Consider the following 15,665-nt stretch of genomic DNA (forward strand, 5'->3'; position numbering starts at 1 on the left):
TGGGTTAAATCCGGGTTATTTGACAACCTATGGCGGTGATGGTTCTGCTCAGGCAGAGCAGTGCTGATGCTCCTCATAAAGCTGTCGCTGCTGTGAAGGTTCTAGGTGACATCACAAATCCCTTTGGTTACATACACAACAAAGCTGGTTGTTGTTGTTTACACTCTGCAAGGCCTGTGGAAGTGAGTGACATCATAGCACTGTAGTTCTGAGGGTTCAAGATGGATGCAACAATCTCCTGTTGCTTCTATGAAGGCGTAATAGACGACATCACCAAACAGCTCCATAGTCACATACACAGCAAAGGAGAGATGTTGTTTACACCTAGTGATGTCAGTGGTATTGAGTGACATCACAGCACAGTGCTAAGGCTCCTGGGCCTGGACACAGCAGCGGCTGCAATATCTCAACGGAGAATACGTTTATATCTATGTGTGTGTGTGCGCATATATATATATATATATATATATATATATATATATATATATATATTTCTCCGCCGAAATCACTTTTAAACCCATTTCCACCTTTTTTTCCCTTCTCTTCCTCTTACTTTTTTTTCACGTTTTTTTACGTTTTTCTCCTTTCGCCTCTTTTCTGGGCGTATTATTCTTCTTTTTCTTCTTTTTTTTCGTCTAATGCATACCCCATCAGTGCAGCAATGCTTATTCAATACCGCCAGCAGATGGAGACACTGGGGGATAATTTTCTAAGGATTTATACTGATTTTTCCTGTCTGAATTTGTCGCACAGAAAGTTGCAGGCCAAATATGTGTGGACATTTCTGCGACTTTAGCTTCTAGAGCATTTTTACAAACATTATACATAGGTGCTGAATACATAAAAAGCGACTGTTCAGCGACAGACAAGTCGCATCGGCTGAAAGTAGGCCAGAATGTCAGTCCATGTTGGAGCAGGTTTAGATACAGTCTAAAGCATAGATCTCAAAGTCTGTGCACAGAATTTAGCAAGGGCCTCGCACCTTCTGATGCATCAGGTAGGTGCACAATAGCATAGCCTAACCCTCTGTACTTTGGTCTATATTGATGCGGGACATAGACAGCCAGCTGATGACCAATCCATTAGTGCAATGGATGGCTGGAAGCATTTGTCTTTGCCTTTGCAATACCACAGAAGCAATGCATGGTCAATGTACAGCAATGACACACCTGTGTGAACAGCCAGGAGACCCCCCCCCCCCCCCCATGTTATGTTACATAGTTACATAGTTAGTACGGTCGAAAAAAGACATATGTCCATCACGTTCAACCAGGGAATTAAGGGTAGGGGTGTGGCGCGATATTGGGGAAGGGATGAGATTTTATATTTCTTCATAAGCATTAATCTTATTTTGTCAATTAGGAACATTCAGCACCCACCCGCTATCAAGGCAGCTGCCTATCATGTCATGCCCTACCTGCACAGGTGTGCTGGCTACTCAAATGATCCAATAAGGAGGCCATTTAGTCAGCAGCAGCAGAAGTCCTGTGCCTGGACGCTCCAACAGGGGCCAGACACAAGCAGAAGCAGCAGAAGCAGCAGCAGCACCACCTTTTGTTTTTTGGCTGCAGCAGCAGCAAGGCCCACAGGGCTGGCTAGCTGGCTAGCCAGCAAGCAGGTAGCAATGAAAGTAGGAATCTTTCTTTTTAACCCTGTAAGGGGGTGGTGCACTGTACCCGAAGATACTGCCATATCGGGTCAATGCATAGGGCGACGGAAGCAAGCTTCGAAATCGGCCCCCGTTCTCAAAAAATCCATTTAATATATGGTCCCCAGATAGGGGACGTATCAGATATTAAACTGATAAGAACAGATACTACACTTGATCTTAGCCAAAAGGCCGAGAAGCGATAACCGTGAAAGGGGCGGGCCCAACAAGGTCCCCTTCATGGGCACTATCACTGCTTGCTGTCAGGGAGGCTGCCAGACAATTTTCCATGCACACTCTGGGCTGGGGGGCAGTCAACCACCAGTACACACAGCAGAACCTAAACCCATACCATTATTGCTAAGCAGCAAGACAGGGGCCCATTGCACTCCCACGGGGCCTTTTTAAATGCAATCCATAACCCGGATTTGCCAGGAACCCTTCTTACTCCTCCTACTTGCATGTGACACTGGGCTTAGGATCTGCATAGGAAACACACACACAAGCACACACCTACCTTTGTTGCCTGCAGATGCCTCCTTGGCTGTCCCCAAACGGTATCAAACCAACACCCACGGGAAGCTGTAAGCATAGAGGACATGCCTGCACCCCATTGGACTTACCTGTGTGGGTTAAATCTGGGTTATTTGACAACCTATGGCGGTGATGGTTCTGCTCAGGCAGAGCAGTGCTGATGCTCCTCATAAAGCTGTCGCTGCTGTGAAGGTTCTAGGTGACATCACAAATCCCTTTGGTTACATACACAACAAAGCTGGGTTGTTGTTGTTTACACTCTGCAAGGCCTGTGGAAGTGAGTGACATCATAGCACTGTAGTTCTGAGGGTTCAAGATGGATGCAACAATCTCCTGTTGCTTCTATGAAGGCCGTAATAGACGACATCACCAAACAGCTCCATAGTCACATACACAGCAAAGGAGAGATGTTGTTTACACCTAGTGATGTCAGTGGTATTGAGTGACATCACAGCACAGTGCTAAGGCTCCTGGGCCTGGACACAGCAGCGGCTGCAATATCTCAACGGAGAATATGTTTATATCTATGTGTGTGTGTGCGCATATATATATATATATATATATATATATATATATTTCTCCGCCGAAATCACTTTTAAACCCATTTCCACCTTTTTTTCCCTTCTCTTCCTCTTACTTTTTTTTCACGTTTTTTTACGTTTTTCTCCTTTTCGCCTCTTTTCTGGGCGTATTATTCTTCTTTTTCTTCTTTTTTTTCGTCTAATGCATACCCAATCAGTGCAGCAATGCTTATTCAATACCGCCAGCAGATGGAGACACTGGGGGATAATTTTCTAAGGATTTATACTGATTTTTCCTGTCTGAATTTGTCGCACAGAAAGTTGCAGGCCAAATATGTGTGACATTTCTGCGACTTTAGCTTCTAGAGCATTTTTACAACATTATACATAGGTGCTGAATACATAAAAAGCGACTGTTCAGCGACAGACAAGTCGCATCGGCTGAAAGTAGGCCAGAATGTCAGTCCATGTTGGAGCAGGTTTAGATACAGTCTAAAGCATAGATCTCAAAGTCTGTGCACAGAATTTAGCAAGGGCCTCGCACCTTCTGATGCATCAGGTAGGTGCACAATAGCATAGCCTAACCCTCTGTACTTTGGTCTATATTGATGCGGGACATAGACAGCCAGCTGATGACCAATCCATTAGTGCAATGGATGGCTGGAAGCATTTGTCTTTGCCTTTGCAATACCACAGAAGCAATGCATGGTCAATGTACAGCAATGACACACCTGTGTGAACAGCCAGGAGACCCCCCCCCCCCCCCCATGTTATGTTACATAGTTACATAGTTAGTACGGTCGAAAAAAGACATATGTCCATCACGTTCAACCAGGGAATTAAGGGGTAGGGGTGTGGCGCGATATTGGGGAAGGGATGAGATTTTATATTTCTTCATAAGCATTAATCTTATTTTGTCAATTAGGAACATTCAGCACCCACCCGCTATCAAGGCAGCTGCCTATCATGTCATGCCCTACCTGCACAGGTGTGCTGGCTACTCAAATGATCCAATTAAGGAGGCCATTTAGTCAGCAGCAGCAGAAGTCCTGTGCCTGGACGCTCCAACAGGGGCCAGACACAAGCAGAAGCAGCAGAAGCAGCAGCAAGCACCACCTTTTGTTTTTTGGCTGCAGCAGCAGCAAGGCCCACAGGGCTGGCTAGCTGGCTAGCCAGCAAGCAGGTAGCAATGAAAGTAGGAATCTTTCTTTTTAACCCTGTAAGGGGGTGGTGCACTGTACCCGAAGATACTGCCATATCGGGTCAATGCATAGGGCGACGGAAGCAAGCTTCGAAATCGGCCCCCGTTCTCAAAAATCCATTTAATATATTGGTCCCCAGATAGGGGACGTATCAGATATTAAACTGATAAGAACAGATACTACACTTGATCTTAGCCAAAAGGCCGAGAAGCGATAACCGTGAAAGGGGCGGGCCCAACAAGGTCCCCTTCATGGGCACTATCACTGCTTGCTGTCAGGGAGGCTGCCAGACAATTTTCCATGCACACTCTGGGCTGGGGGCAGTCAACCACCAGTACACACAGCAGAACCTAAACCCATACCATTATTGCTAAGCAGCAAGACAGGGGCCCCATTGCACTCCCACGGGGCCTTTTTAAATGCAATCCATAACCCGGATTTGCCAGGAACCCTTCTTACTCCTCCTACTTGCATGTGACACTGGGCTTAGGATCTGCATAGGAAACACACACACAAGCACACACCTACCTTTGTTGCCTGCAGATGCCTCCTTGGCTGTCCCCAAACGGTATCAAACCAACACCCACGGGAAGCTGTAAGCATAGAGGACATGCCTGCACCCCATTGGACTTACCTGTGTGGGTTAAATCCGGGTTATTTGACAACCTATGGCGGTGATGGTTCTGCTCAGGCAGAGCAGTGCTGATGCTCCTCATAAAGCTGTCGCTGCTGTGAAGGTTCTAGGTGACATCACAAATCCCTTTGGTTACATACACAACAAAGCTGGGTTGTTGTTGTTTACACTCTGCAAGGCCTGTGGAAGTGAGTGACATCATAGCACTGTAGTTCTGAGGGTTCAAGATGGATGCAACAATCTCCTGTTGCTTCTATGAAGGCCGTAATAGACGACATCACCAAACAGCTCCATAGTCACATACACAGCAAAGGAGAGATGTGTTGTTTACACCTAGTGATGTCAGTGGTATTGAGTGACATCACAGCACAGTGCTAAGGCTCCTGGGCCTGGACACAGCAGCGGCTGCAATATCTCAACGGAGAATACGTTTATATCTATGTGTGTGTGTGCGCATATATATATATATATATATATATATATATATATATATATATATATTTCTCCGCCGAAATCACTTTTAAACCCATTTCCACCTTTTTTTCCCTTCTCTTCCTCTTACTTTTTTTTCACGTTTTTTTACGTTTTTCTCCTTTTCGCCTCTTTTCTGGGCGTATTATTCTTCTTTTTCTTCTTTTTTTTCGTCTAATGCATACCCCATCAGTGCAGCAATGCTTATTCAATACCGCCAGCAGATGGAGACACTGGGGGATAATTTTCTAAGGATTTATACTGATTTTTCCTGTCTGAATTTGTCGCACAGAAAGTTGCAGGCCAAATATGTGTGACATTTCTGCGACTTTAGCTTCTAGAGCATTTTTACAACATTATACATAGGTGCTGAATACATAAAAAGCGACTGTTCAGCGACAGACAAGTCGCATCGGCTGAAAGTAGGCCAGAATGTCAGTCCATGTTGGAGCAGGTTTAGATACAGTCTAAAGCATAGATCTCAAAGTCTGTGCACAGAATTTAGCAAGGGCCTCGCACCTTCTGATGCATCAGGTAGGTGCACAATAGCATAGCCTAACCCTCTGTACTTTGGTCTATATTGATGCGGGACATAGACAGCCAGCTGATGACCAATCCATTAGTGCAATGGATGGCTGGAAGCATTTGTCTTTGCCTTTGCAATACCACAGAAGCAATGCATGGTCAATGTACAGCAATGACACACCTGTGTGAACAGCCAGGAGACCCCCCCCCCCCCCCATGTTATGTTACATAGTTACATAGTTAGTACGGTCGAAAAAAGACATATGTCCATCACGTTCAACCAGGGAATTAAGGGGTAGGGGTGTGGCGCGATATTGGGGAAGGGATGAGATTTTATATTTCTTCATAAGCATTAATCTTATTTTGTCAATTAGGAACATTCAGCACCCACCCGCTATCAAGGCAGCTGCCTATCATGTCATGCCCTACCTGCACAGGTGTGCTGGCTACTCAAATGATCCAATTAAGGAGGCCATTTAGTCAGCAGCAGCAGAAGTCCTGTGCCTGGACGCTCCAACAGGGGCCAGACACAAGCAGAAGCAGAAGCAGCAGAAGCAGCAGCAGCACCACCTTTTGTTTTTTGGCTGCAGCAGCAGCAAGGCCCACAGGGCTGGCTAGCTGGCTAGCCAGCAAGCAGGTAGCAATGAAAGTAGGAATCTTTCTTTTTAACCCTGTAAGGGGGTGGTGCACTGTACCCGAAGATACTGCCATATCGGGTCAATGCATAGGGCGACGGAAGCAAGCTTCGAAATCGGCCCCCGTTCTCAAAAATCCATTTAATATATGGTCCCCAGATAGGGGACGTATCAGATATTAAACTGATAAGAACAGATACTACACTTGATCTTAGCCAAAAGGCCGAGAAGCGATAACCGTGAAAGGGGCGGGCCCAACAAGGTCCCCTTCATGGGCACTATCACTGCTTGCTGTCAGGGAGGCTGCCAGACAATTTTCCATGCACACTCTGGGCTGGGGGGCAGTCAACCACCAGTACACACAGCAGAACCTAAACCCATACCATTATTGCTAATTATTGCTAAGCAGCAAGACAGGGGCCCATTGCACTCCCACGGGGCCTTTTTAAATGCAATCCATAACCCGGATTTGCCAGGAACCCTTCTTACTCCTCCTACTTGCATGTGACACTGGGCTTAGGATCTGCATAGGAAACACACACACAAGCACACACCTACCTTTGTTGCCTGCAGATGCCTCCTTGGCTGTCCCCAAACGGTATCAAACCAACACCCACGGGAAGCTGTAAGCATAGAGGACATGCCTGCACCCCATTGGACTTACCTGTGTGGGTTAAATCCGGGTTATTTGACAACCTATGGCGGTGATGGTTCTGCTCAGGCAGAGCAGTGCTGATGCTCCTCATAAAGCTGTCGCTGCTGTGAAGGTTCTAGGTGACATCACAAATCCCTTTGGTTACATACACAACAAAGCTGGGTTGTTGTTGTTTACACTCTGCAAGGCCTGTGGAAGTGAGTGACATCATAGCACTGTAGTTCTGAGGGTTCAAGATGGATGCAACAATCTCCTGTTGCTTCTATGAAGGCCGTAATAGACGACATCACCAAACAGCTCCATAGTCACATACACAGCAAAGGAGAGATGTTGTTTACACCTAGTGATGTCAGTGGTATTGAGTGACATCACAGCACAGTGCTAAGGCTCCTGGGCCTGGACACAGCAGCGGCTGCAATATCTCAACGGAGAATACGTTTATATCTATGTGTGTGTGTGCGCATATATATATATATATATATATATATATATATATATATATATATTTCTCCGCCGAAATCACTTTTAAACCCATTTCCACCTTTTTTTCCCTTCTCTTCCTCTTACTTTTTTTTCACGTTTTTTTACGTTTTTCTCCTTTTCGCCTCTTTTCTGGGCGTATTATTCTTCTTTTTCTTCTTTTTTTTCGTCTAATGCATACCCCATCAGTGCAGCAATGCTTATTCAATACCGCCAGCAGATGGAGACACTGGGGGATAATTTTCTAAGGATTTATACTGATTTTTCCTGTCTGAATTTGTCGCACAGAAAGTTGCAGGCCAAATATGTGTGACATTTCTGCGACTTTAGCTTCTAGAGCATTTTTACAACATTATACATAGGTGCTGAATACATAAAAAGCGACTGTTCAGCGACAGACAAGTCGCATCGGCTGAAAGTAGGCCAGAATGTCAGTCCATGTTGGAGCAGGTTTAGATACAGTCTAAAGCATAGATCTCAAAGTCTGTGCACAGAATTTAGCAAGGGCCTCGCACCTTCTGATGCATCAGGTAGGTGCACAATAGCATAGCCTAACCCTCTGTACTTTGGTCTATATTGATGCGGGACATAGACAGCCAGCTGATGACCAATCCATTAGTGCAATGGATGGCTGGAAGCATTTGTCTTTGCCTTTGCAATACCACAGAAGCAATGCATGGTCAATGTACAGCAATGACACACCTGTGTGAACAGCCAGGAGACCCCCCCCCCCCCCCCATGTTATGTTACATAGTTACATAGTTAGTACGGTCGAAAAAAGACATATGTCCATCACGTTCAACCAGGGAATTAAGGGGTAGGGGTGTGGCGCGATATTGGGGAAGGGATGAGATTTTATATTTCTTCATAAGCATTAATCTTATTTTGTCAATTAGGAACATTCAGCACCCACCCGCTATCAAGGCAGCTGCCTATCATGTCATGCCCTACCTGCACAGGTGTGCTGGCTACTCAAATGATCCAATTAAGGAGGCCATTTAGTCAGCAGCAGCAGAAGTCCTGTGCCTGGACGCTCCAACAGGGGCCAGACACAAGCAGAAGCAGAAGCAGCAGAAGCAGCAGCAGCACCACCTTTTGTTTTTTGGCTGCAGCAGCAGCAAGGCCCACAGGGCTGGCTAGCTGGCTAGCCAGCAAGCAGGTAGCAATGAAAGTAGGAATCTTTCTTTTTAACCCTGTAAGGGGGTGGTGCACTGTACCCGAAGATACTGCCATATCGGGTCAATGCATAGGGCGACGGAAGCAAGCTTCGAAATCGGCCCCCGTTCTCAAAAATCCATTTAATATATGGTCCCCAGATAGGGGACGTATCAGATATTAAACTGATAAGAACAGATACTACACTTGATCTTAGCCAAAAGGCCGAGAAGCGATAACCGTGAAAGGGGCGGGCCCAACAAGGTCCCCTTCATGGGCACTATCACTGCTTGCTGTCAGGGAGGCTGCCAGACAATTTTCCATGCACACTCTGGGCTGGGGGGCAGTCAACCACCAGTACACACAGCAGAACCTAAACCCATACCATTATTGCTAAGCAGCAAGACAGGGGCCCATTGCACTCCCACGGGGCCTTTTTAAATGCAATCCATAACCCGGATTTGCCAGGAACCCTTCTTACTCCTCCTACTTGCATGTGACACTGGGCTTAGGATCTGCATAGGAAACACACACACAAGCACACACCTACCTTTGTTGCCTGCAGATGCCTCCTTGGCTGTCCCCAAACGGTATCAAACCAACACCCACGGGAAGCTGTAAGCATAGAGGACATGCCTGCACCCCATTGGACTTACCTGTGTGGGTTAAATCCGGGTTATTTGACAACCTATGGCGGTGATGGTTCTGCTCAGGCAGAGCAGTGCTGATGCTCCTCATAAAGCTGTCGCTGCTGTGAAGGTTCTAGGTGACATCACAAATCCCTTTGGTTACATACACAACAAAGCTGGGTTGTTGTTGTTTACACTCTGCAAGGCCTGTGGAAGTGAGTGACATCATAGCACTGTAGTTCTGAGGGTTCAAGATGGATGCAACAATCTCCTGTTGCTTCTATGAAGGCCGTAATAGACGACATCACCAAACAGCTCCATAGTCACATACACAGCAAAGGAGAGATGTTGTTTACACCTAGTGATGTCAGTGGTATTGAGTGACATCACAGCACAGTGCTAAGGCTCCTGGGCCTGGACACAGCAGCGGCTGCAATATCTCAACGGAGAATACGTTTATATCTATGTGTGTGTGTGCGCATATATATATATATATATATATATATATATATATATATATATATATTCTCCGCCGAAATCACTTTTAAACCCATTTCCACCTTTTTTTCCCTTCTCTTCCTCTTACTTTTTTTTCACGTTTTTTTACGTTTTTCTCCTTTTCGCCTCTTTTCTGGGCGTATTATTCTTCTTTTTCTTCTTTTTTTTCGTCTAATGCATACCCCATCAGTGCAGCAATGCTTATTCAATACCGCCAGCAGATGGAGACACTGGGGGATAATTTTCTAAGGATTTATACTGATTTTTCCTGTCTGAATTTGTCGCACAGAAAGTTGCAGGCCAAATATGTGTGACATTTCTGCGACTTTAGCTTCTAGAGCATTTTTACAACATTATACATAGGTGCTGAATACATAAAAAGCGACTGTTCAGCGACAGACAAGTCGCATCGGCTGAAAGTAGGCCAGAATGTCAGTCCATGTTGGAGCAGGTTTAGATACAGTCTAAAGCATAGATCTCAAAGTCTGTGCACAGAATTTAGCAAGGGCCTCGCACCTTCTGATGCATCAGGTAGGTGCACAATAGCATAGCCTAACCCTCTGTACTTTGGTCTATATTGATGCGGGACATAGACAGCCAGCTGATGACCAATCCATTAGTGCAATGGATGGCTGGAAGCATTTGTCTTTGCCTTTGCAATACCACAGAAGCAATGCATGGTCAATGTACAGCAATGACACACCTGTGTGAACAGCCAGGAGACCCCCCCCCCCATGTTATGTTACATAGTTACATAGTTAGTACGGTCGAAAAAAGACATATGTCCATCACGTTCAACCAGGGAATTAAGGGGTAGGGGTGTGGCGCGATATTGGGGAAGGGATGAGATTTTATATTTCTTCATAAGCATTAATCTTATTTTGTCAATTATAGGAACATTCAGCACCCACCCGCTATCAAGGCAGCTGCCTATCATGTCATGCCCTACCTGCACAGGTGTGCTGGCTACTCAAATGATCCAATTAAGGAGGCCATTTAGTCAGCAGCAGCAGAAGTCCTGTGCCTGGACGCTCCAACAGGGGCCAGACACAAGCAGAAGCAGAAGCAGCAGAAGCAGCAGCAGCACCACCTTTTGTTTTTTGGCTGCAGCAGCAGCAAGGCCCACAGGGCTGGCTAGCTGGCTAGCCAGCAAGCAGGTAGCAATGAAAGTAGGAATCTTTCTTTTTAACCCTGTAAGGGGGTGGTGCACTGTACCCGAAGATACTGCCATATCGGGTCAATGCATAGGGCGACGGAAGCAAGCTTCGAAATCGGCCCCCGTTCTCAAAAATCCATTTAATATATGGTCCCCAGATAGGGGACGTATCAGATATTAAACTGATAAGAACAGATACTACACTTGATCTTAGCCAAAAGGCCGAGAAGCGATAACCGTGAAAGGGGCGGGCCCAACAAGGTCCCCTTCATGGGCACTATCACTGCTTGCTGTCAGGGAGGCTGCCAGACAATTTTCCATGCACACTCTGGGCTGGGGGGCAGTCAACCACCAGTACACACAGCAGAACCTAAACCCATACCATTATTGCTAAGCAGCAAGACAGGGGCCCATTGCACTCCCACGGGGCCTTTTTAAATGCAATCCATAACCCGGATTTGCCAGGAACCCTTCTTACTCCTCCTACTTGCATGTGACACTGGGCTTAGGATCTGCATAGGAAACACACACACAAGCACACACCTACCTTTGTTGCCTGCAGATGCCTCCTTGGCTGTCCCCAAACGGTATCAAACCAACACCCACGGGAAGCTGTAAGCATAGAGGACATGCCTGCACCCCATTGGACTTACCTGTGTGGGTTAAATCCGGGTTATTTGACAACCTATGGCGGTGATGGTTCTGCTCAGGCAGAGCAGTGCTGATGCTCCTCATAAAGCTGTCGCTGCTGTGAAGGTTCTAGGTGACATCACAAATCCCTTTGGTTACATACACAACAAAGCTGGGTTGTTGTTGTTTACACTCTGCAAGGCCTGTGGAAGTGAGTGACATCATAGCACTGTAGTTCTGAGGGTTCAAGATGGATGCAACAATCTCCTGTTGCTTCTATGAAGGCCGTAATAGACGACATCACCAAACAGCTCCATAGTCACATACACAGCAAAGGAGAGATGTTGTTTACACCTAGTGATGTCAGTGGTATTGAGTGACATCACAGCACAGTGCTAAGGCTCCTGGGCCTGGACACAGCAGCGGCTGCAATATCTCAACGGAGAATACGTTTATATCTATGTGTGTGTGTGCGCATATATATATATATATATATATATATATATATATATATATATATATATTTCTCCGCCGAAATCACTTTTAAACCCATTTCCACCTTTTTTTCCCTTCTCTTCCTCTTACTTTTTTTTCACGTTTTTTTACGTTTTTCTCCTTTTCGCCTCTTTTCTAGGGCGTATTATTCTTCTTTTTCTTCTTTTTTTTCGTCTAATGCATACCCCATCAGTGCAGCAATGCTTATTCAATACCGCCAGCAGATGGAGACACTGGGGGATAATTTTCTAAGGATTTATACTGATTTTTCCTGTCTGAATTTGTCGCACAGAAAGTTGCAGGCCAAATATGTGTGACATTTCTGCGACTTTAGCTTCTAGAGCATTTTTACAACATTATACATAGGTGCTGAATACATAAAAAGCGACTGTTCAGCGACAGACAAGTCGCATCGGCTGAAAGTAGGCCAGAATGTCAGTCCATGTTGGAGCAGGTTTAGATACAGTCTAAAGCATAGATCTCAAAGTCTGTGCACAGAATTTAGCAAGGGCCTCGCACCTTCTGATGCATCAGGTAGGTGCACAATAGCATAGCCTAACCCTCTGTACTTTGGTCTATATTGATGCGGGACATAGACAGCCAGCTGATGACCAATCCATTAGTGCAATGGATGGCTGGAAGCATTTGTCTTTGCCTTTGCAATACCACAGAAGCAATGCATGGTCAATGTACAGCAATGACACACCTGTGTGAACAGCCAGGAGACCCCCCCCCCCCCCCCCATGTTATGTTACATAGTTACATAGTTAGTACGGTCGAAAAAAGACATATGTCCATCACGTTCAACCAGGGAATTAAGGGGTAGGGGTGTGGCGCGATATTGGGGAAGGGATGAGATTTTATATTTCTTCATAAGCATTAATCTTATTTTGTCAATTAGGAACATTCAGCACCCACCCGCTATCAAGGCAGCTGCCTATCATGTCATGCCCTACCTGCACAGGTGTGCTGGCTACTCAAATGATCCAATTAAGGAGGCCATTTAGTCAGCAGCAGCAGAAGTCCTGTGCCTGGACGCTCCAACAGGGGCCAGACACAAGCAGAAGCAGAAGCAGCAGAAGCAGCAGCAGCACCACCTTTTGTTTTTTGGCTGCAGCAGCAGCAAGGCCCACAGGGCTGGCTAGCTGGCTAGCCAGCAAGCAGGTAGCAATGAAAGTAGGAATCTTTCTTTTTAACCCCCTGTAAGGGGGTGGTGCACTGTACCCGAAGATACTGCCATATCGGGTCAATGCATAGGGCGACGGAAGCAAGCTTCGAAATCGGCCCCCGTTCTCAAAAATCCATTTAATATATGGTCCCCAGATAGGGGACGTATCAGATATTAAACTGATAAGAACAGATACTACACTTGATCTTAGCCAAAAGGCCGAGAAGCGATAACCGTGAAAGGGGCGGGCCCAACAAGGTCCCCTTCATGGGCACTATCACTGCTTGCTGTCAGGGAGGCTGCCAGACAATTTTCCATGCACACTCTGGGCTGGGGGGCAGTCAACCACCAGTACACACAGCAGAACCTAAACCCATACCATTATTGCTAAGCAGCAAGACAGGGGCCCATTGCACTCCCACGGGGCCTTTTTAAATGCAATCCATAACCCGGATTTGCCAGGAACCCTTCTTACTCCTCCTACTTGCATGTGACACTGGGCTTAGGATCTGCATAGGAAACACACACACAAGCACACACCTACCTTTGTTGCCTGCAGATGCCTCCTTGGCTGTCCCCAAACGGTATCAAACCAACACCCACGGGAAGCTGTAAGCATAGAGGACATGCCTGCACCCCATTGGACTTACCTGTGTGGGTTAAATCCGGGTTATTTGACAACCTATGGCGGTGATGGTTCTGCTCAGGCAGAGCAGTGCTGATGCTCCTCATAAAGCTGTCGCTGCTGTGAAGGTTCTAGGTGACATCACAAATCCCTTTGGTTACATACACAACAAAGCTGGGTTGTTGTTGTTTACACTCTGCAAGGCCTGTGGAAGTGAGTGACATCATAGCACTGTAGTTCTGAGGGTTCAAGATGGATGCAACAATCTCCTGTTGCTTCTATGAAGGCCGTAATAGACGACATCACCAAACAGCTCCATAGTCACATACACAGCAAAGGAGAGATGTTGTTTACACCTAGTGATGTCAGTGGTATTGAGTGACATCACAGCACAGTGCTAAGGCTCCTGGGCCTGGACACAGCAGCGGCTGCAATATCTCAACGGAGAATACGTTTATATCTATGTGTGTGTGTGCGCATATATATATATATATATATATATATATATATATATATATATATATCTCCGCCGAAATCACTTTTAAACCCATTTCCACCTTTTTTTCCCTTCTCTTCCTCTTACTTTTTTTTCACGTTTTTTTACGTTTTTCTCCTTTTCGCCTCTTTTCTGGGCGTATTATTCTTCTTTTTCTTCTTTTTTTTCGTCTAATGCATACCCCATCAGTGCAGCAATGCTTATTCAATACCGCCAGCAGATGGAGACACTGGGGGATAATTTTCTAAGGATTTATACTGATTTTTCCTGTCTGAATTTGTCGCACAGAAAGTTGCAGGCCAAATATGTGTGACATTTCTGCGACTTTAGCTTCTAGAGCATTTTTACAACATTATACATAGGTGCTGAATACATAAAAAGCGACTGTTCAGCGACAGACAAGTCGCATCGGCTGAAAGTAGGCCAGAATGTCAGTCCATGTTGGAGCAGGTTTAGATACAGTCTAAAGCATAGATCTCAAAGTCTGTGCACAGAATTTAGCAAGGGCCTCGCACCTTCTGATGCATCAGGTAGGTGCACAATAGCATAGCCTAACCCTCTGTACTTTGGTCTATATTGATGCGGGACATAGACAGCCAGCTGATGACCAATCCATTAGTGCAATGGATGGCTGGAAGCATTTGTCTTTGCCTTTGCAATACCACAGAAGCAATGCATGGTCAATGTACAGCAATGACACACCTGTGTGAACAGCCAGGAGACCCCCCCCCCCCCCCCCCCCCATGTTATGTTACATAGTTACATAGTTAGTACGGTCGAAAAAAGACATATGTCCATCACGTTCAACCAGGGAATTAAGGGGTAGGGGTGTGGCGCGATATTGGGGAAGGGATGAGATTTTATATTTCTTCATAAGCATTAATCTTATTTTGTCAATTAGGAACATTCAGCACCCACCCGCTATCAAGGCAGCTGCCTATCATGTCATGCCCTACCTGCACAGGTGTGCTGGCTACTCAAATGATCCAATTAAGGAGGCCATTTAGTCAGCAGCAGCAGAAGTCCTGTGCCTGGACGCTCCAACAGGGGCCAGACACAAGCAGAAGCAGAAGCAGCAGAAGCAGCAGCAGCACCACCTTTTGTTTTTTGGCTGCAGCAGCAGCAAGGCCCACAGGGCTGGCTAGCTGGCTAGCCAGCAAGCAGGTAGCAATGAAAGTAGGAATCTTTCTTTTTAACCCTGTAAGGGGGTGGTGCACTGTACCCGAAGATACTGCCATATCGGGTCAATGCATAGGGCGACGGAAGCAAGCTTCGAAATCGGCCCCCGTTCTCAAAAATCCATTTAATATATGGTCCCCAGATAGGGGACGTATCAGATATTAAACTGATAAGAACAGATACTACACTTGATCTTAGCCAAAAGGCCGAGAAGCGATAACCGTGAAAGGGGCGGGCCCAACAAGGTCCCCTTCATGGGCACTATCACTGCTTGCTGTCAGGGAGGCTGCCAGACAATTTTCCATGCACACTCTGGGCTGGGGGGCAGT

The 15,665-nt window shown here is 46.1% G+C and overlaps 7 non-coding genes across 7 annotated transcripts; all 7 read right to left on the bottom strand.

Annotated features, from left to right (window-relative positions):
• Positions 1 to 1,660: 1,660 nt before the first annotated feature.
• Positions 1,661 to 1,852, bottom strand: LOC130304853 (U2 spliceosomal RNA). The gene has a single exon (XR_008854566.1). It is a non-coding gene; the product is annotated as a U2 spliceosomal RNA (small nuclear RNA).
• A 2,076-nt stretch (positions 1,853 to 3,928) lies between these two features.
• LOC130304814 (U2 spliceosomal RNA) lies at positions 3,929 to 4,120 on the bottom strand. The gene has a single exon (XR_008854528.1). It is a non-coding gene; the product is annotated as a U2 spliceosomal RNA (small nuclear RNA).
• Positions 4,121 to 6,214: 2,094 nt separating this feature from the next.
• Positions 6,215 to 6,405, bottom strand: LOC130304846 (U2 spliceosomal RNA). Its single transcript, XR_008854559.1, has one exon. It is a non-coding gene; the product is annotated as a U2 spliceosomal RNA (small nuclear RNA).
• A 2,101-nt stretch (positions 6,406 to 8,506) lies between these two features.
• Positions 8,507 to 8,697, bottom strand: LOC130304848 (U2 spliceosomal RNA). The gene has a single exon (XR_008854560.1). It is a non-coding gene; the product is annotated as a U2 spliceosomal RNA (small nuclear RNA).
• A 2,089-nt stretch (positions 8,698 to 10,786) lies between these two features.
• On the bottom strand, positions 10,787 to 10,977 carry LOC130304849 (U2 spliceosomal RNA). The gene has a single exon (XR_008854561.1). It is a non-coding gene; the product is annotated as a U2 spliceosomal RNA (small nuclear RNA).
• A 2,099-nt stretch (positions 10,978 to 13,076) lies between these two features.
• LOC130304851 (U2 spliceosomal RNA) lies at positions 13,077 to 13,267 on the bottom strand. Its single transcript, XR_008854563.1, has one exon. It is a non-coding gene; the product is annotated as a U2 spliceosomal RNA (small nuclear RNA).
• Positions 13,268 to 15,363: 2,096 nt separating this feature from the next.
• On the bottom strand, positions 15,364 to 15,554 carry LOC130304852 (U2 spliceosomal RNA). Its single transcript, XR_008854565.1, has one exon. It is a non-coding gene; the product is annotated as a U2 spliceosomal RNA (small nuclear RNA).
• Positions 15,555 to 15,665: the final 111 nt, after the last annotated feature.

This window comes from Hyla sarda, unplaced genomic scaffold, assembly GCF_029499605.1.
Source record: "Hyla sarda isolate aHylSar1 unplaced genomic scaffold, aHylSar1.hap1 scaffold_1294, whole genome shotgun sequence".
Taxonomy (NCBI): domain Eukaryota; kingdom Metazoa; phylum Chordata; class Amphibia; order Anura; family Hylidae; genus Hyla; species Hyla sarda.